This window comes from Podarcis cretensis (assembly GCF_951804945.1).
Source record: "Podarcis cretensis genome assembly, chromosome: 1".
NCBI classification, from domain to species: domain Eukaryota; kingdom Metazoa; phylum Chordata; class Lepidosauria; order Squamata; family Lacertidae; genus Podarcis; species Podarcis cretensis.
This window is the reverse complement of record NC_137170.1, coordinates 63,204,437-63,208,713: the sequence shown is the minus strand read 5'-3', so window position 1 is coordinate 63,208,713 and position 4,277 is coordinate 63,204,437. Positions and strand designations below refer to the sequence as shown.

The window sequence follows — 4,277 nt, the reverse complement described above, 5'->3', positions numbered from 1 at the left end:
TTTATTTAAAATGCATCTCTGGGTTATTTGTGGGGCATAGGAATTCATTCGTTCACCCTCCTCCAAAATATAGTCCAGCCCCCCACAAGGTCTGAGGGACAGTGGACCGGCCCCCTGCTGAAAAAGTTTGCTGACCCCTGCCTAACCACTACACTATGCTGTCTTTAATGGAAACGAAGGGAATGTACATGAGGTTCCCAGACAGTCCTCAGGTCAGGCACCAATCAGCCCCAGATCTGTTTAGTTTCAGCAAGAGAGTGGCCTTGAGTACCGGCAGACCTGAGCTTATTGTGAAACGAAACTAATGTGAAACTAAATTAAGGTGGCCTTTAGAAACGCAAACTAAATAAAAGCAGAATTATTTCACCCCAACCGCACATCCCTAAGAGTATAACCTATGTAGGATAGTGGATATTAGTGGAAACGAGCCATGATTAACATTATGCTCTGCCTTCGCAGGTTGTGGAGGCAAGGCTCTGCTTCCATGTTTGGACTGGAGAGTGTTCTTGTGCTCAGGTCCTGTTTGCAGGGTTTCCACAGGGTCAGCCACAGGGAGAACAGGATGTTTCACTAGATGGGCCACTGGCCTGATCCAGCAGTCTCTTTTAAGTTCTAATGTAGTGATGTCACCAGAGTTAGCATTAACTTACACAGAATACAATATCGCCCATCTTACCACATATAGCTGTACTGCCTTATAAACCATTCAGAGGTTTTATTATGATCTGGCAATATATCAATTTTGCTAAATAAATATAAATAAATATTGTGAATATTTACTCACCCCCTCCTCCCAACATTTCCTCTAGTTCAAATGTAAAGTGAGATGTTAATAAGTTTCTTCACATGCACATCAAGCAGACTGGCCTGCATCTTTGTAGACATATGTGAAAAAGCTCTTTAAAGTTAAACTCTCTATTTTCTTTGAAACGACAGAGTTCTTTAATGTTTATCCCCACCATTGAACTGTGTTACTGGATCACATCCCCAACAAAAGCATCCTTTTATTTGGTGTGTATCTTCTCTATTTAGGTCCATTTGTTGGATTGTCTTTTGTAGTTCTATTCTTTTTATGCTGTTCCTGTACCCCATTCACATCTATCGCCTTTCATTCCCAGATATGTTTGTTTACAGGGGAGCAACAGGATATGCATGTGTGGCACAATCAATTTGTATGCACCAGCTATTGTCAGGAAAAAATATTGTTGCCTTTTTCCAGGCATTGACTGAGGAGGGTTGTCATTGCTAAGCTGATTCTGAATAGAGCCAATAAGAGTTTGCCCAGCACTAGATTTAGGTGGTTACTCATTGAGGCAGTCCTTATGCTTTCTCCAGATAGAGTTGGGAGAAACTCAATGTCTCAACAGGAAGGAGGATGGAGACAAAGCTAGAATTAGTTAGTTCTACCTCTGATTGAATCCAGTTTCACCTACTATTGGCTTCCCTGTTTTTTGCCCTACCAGTCCCAACAAGAAGAAGCCATCTTGGATGAATGAGTACCAAACAATCTGAAAGGACACCCAAAGAAGTGTGCCTGATCAAAACTCCAAATACCGTGATAATGGTTTGGGTCTACCACACTGGAATGTAACTATCATCTCTTCCTGAGTTTAGTGAATCCTCTGTGGGAGCTTAATCTGCAGCAAGATTTGGGAACTACTGCACTCTTTCCATAGATGCCAAAAGGCTCAAATCACAACAGGACAGAAAGTAATTTTCAGGTGCTAGATTCTTGCTATCTGTTATTATTAATTGAATATATATATATATATATTAATGGCTTATCTGTCTTTCCCAGAAAGTATGCTATGTGATAGTTCAGTAACTTCAGATTCAATTTCAGAGCATCTCCATGGAGATCACAAAACATTTTTGCTCTAAGGAAGTTCAGGAATCTTTTGGATTTCTTGACTTACTTATGTGGTGAATTGCTCCCATTACTGCAAACTATTGTAAAGAGTACTCCAGACTTGCATTATCTAGCAGTGAGGACTGGAATTTCCCTTTTGGTGTCCAAGATTGCTTTACTGACTCTCAAGAGATATTCTGCTTTTGAAGAATAATATCTTGTGTGACAGTCCAGCAGATGGAGCACCACTTTTGGATCCGTCGTGATTTTATTGAAAGTCTCTATTGCCTTTATTATGACATAGAATTAAAATCAGGTCTGAAGCCTGCCATCAAACAAGGGAGGGGGAAAATATAGCAAATATTTTCCAGGGGGATTTTCTGTCAAAGAAAGAAAAAGTAAGTGAAATGCCCACTGCAGTTGCAGCATATGTCTGTGCAAAGGAAAAAACCCCAGCGGTTTCCCCAAGATAGGATCCTTAAATACTTGTTTAACCTAGCAAAATGACATATCGCAACAATAACCTGCCTTCCAGGCAACATGCAGAGCTATGGACTGTCACTTTTGCAGGTCCTGCCAGACTCCTTCATGTAGTTTCATTAGGATATATATACCTCTAATTGTCAGCTCTCCAGATGTAGCAATTTAGATGCCAAGGAAAAAATCTGTTTTATTCATTCTCAAGAGTATTATGACAAAGACAGTTTGGAAGCTATGAAACATTTTATAATTGCACGCTGTTTACAACCCATTAAAGAAACAAGTGGATCTCATAGCAAAAGGGGTTTGGGTTGGGATGGCAAACTTAATCTTACCCGTGTAAAAAATTGAGGGCAGGCCAATCGGCGCTTTGAAGTCTCTTGACCCAACCTGTAGTTGCCTGGTTCTCGGTACCTAATATCACATTTTCCTGTTTGCTTTCTCTGCCTACAGAGACATCAGTACTTTGGTAAGTAAAGGATCCAGAGCAGGCAGAAGGTCCAGTGAAAGAAAGGAGGTGTCTTGGAGAGGATGTAGTTAAATAAGGAATAGTGAAGCTACACAGACTCACGACAGGAGGATCAAGGGCACATCAATCTAGAATCATAGACTTGGAGAATGGCTTTCCCAGAACTTGGGCAGCCTCTACAGGTGGCTGTTCAGAATCTGCTTGAAGATATCCAGCAAAGGAGAACCTACTCCTCCTCTAGGTAATTGGTTCCATTGTCAATCTGCTTTTAGAATCAAGAATCTAAAGACAGGTGACAGAGGCACAGGAATAGGCCCCTTTCAGGCTGGCCAGTGGTCTTGTACTGTCCCAGTGTCAAGGCTTCCATGTGTCTTCTGAACAGCTCAGTCGGTTAGAGCATGGTGCTGATAATGCCAAGGTTGCAGGTTCAATCCCATATGAGACAGCTGCATATTCCTGCATTTCAGGGGTTGGATTAAATCAGGCATGTCCAACAGGCAGACTGTGATCTGGATATCTGTGGTAGATCACTGGTAGATCACCGGCTCCCCCCAAAGAAGCTCAACAACTTTGACCAGAACCCCCCAAAACAGGGCTTTCGTTCCTAAAAAGACTAAACAACTTCGACCTGAACTCCCAAAAAGCGGGAAGATCACTGCCAGTTTTTTGGGAGTTGGCCACCCCTTGATTAGATGATCCGCAGGGTTTTTTCCAACTCTACAATTCTATGATTTCTAAGGTTCTACAAAGATGTAGAAAACCTGCAACACCTCTTCAGGCTGGGACAAAGAGATGAGCTGGGAAATGGCACTAGTATCATACCATCTTCAATGCCTATAAAAATTATCTCTGGCTTCTGCAGAAGGAATTCAGCCAAAGTCTGTACAAGGCAGCAACCAGTCGCATTTCTTTTCATAATTTGTGCAGAGTCAAAGGATTCTGATGGATGTCCTCAGACTTTCCTGCTTTGCTCAAATATTCCTCATCATTTGAACAAGCAATTTCAAGTCTTTGTGCTGAAATGTCACCATATCTTTCCCTATGAAAAGCTTTAAAATTGTACCCTTTATTATTCATTTAACAAATGGGCCATGTAAAATTATTTTCATTCGTTCTTTTCTGTAGGTCTGATGCAGTGTGTGCTGACCATCCATCTACAAAATTGTTCAGGTTTTCCACCAAATTGCTTCAATCTGCAGCTTTTGAAATGAGACTTCAAGATAAACTTAAACCACGTATGGTTCACTAGCATCTTGTAGAAACACATATTTTTGACTGGACTTACTTTGACCCATAAGATTGGACCTGTTCTTGCTCAATTTCTGATTTTATTCTATTGCTATTATACCGTTTTGCTGCTTTATATGTTGGTATCTCTGCTTTTATACTCTTTTATGGTTTTGGTGTTGCATTTTTGTATCCCGCCTAGAGATTTTCAAATATTAAGTGGTTTAGAAATGTTTTAAAATAAGTAAAAAT

The 4,277-nt window shown here is 40.7% G+C and overlaps 1 long non-coding RNA gene across 2 annotated transcripts; it reads left to right on the top strand.

The window, feature by feature from the left end:
- Positions 1 to 901: 901 nt before the first annotated feature.
- Positions 902 to 4,077, top strand: LOC307214515. Of its 2 annotated transcripts, none has more exons than XR_013838177.1 (3): positions 902 to 1,587; positions 2,783 to 3,039; positions 3,924 to 4,077. It is a non-coding gene; the product is annotated as an uncharacterized lncRNA (long non-coding RNA). The 2 variants fall into 2 exon arrangements; XR_013838178.1 differs by lacking the exon at positions 902 to 1,587 and adding an exon at positions 1,620 to 1,721.
- The last annotated feature ends 200 nt before the right edge of the window (positions 4,078 to 4,277 follow it).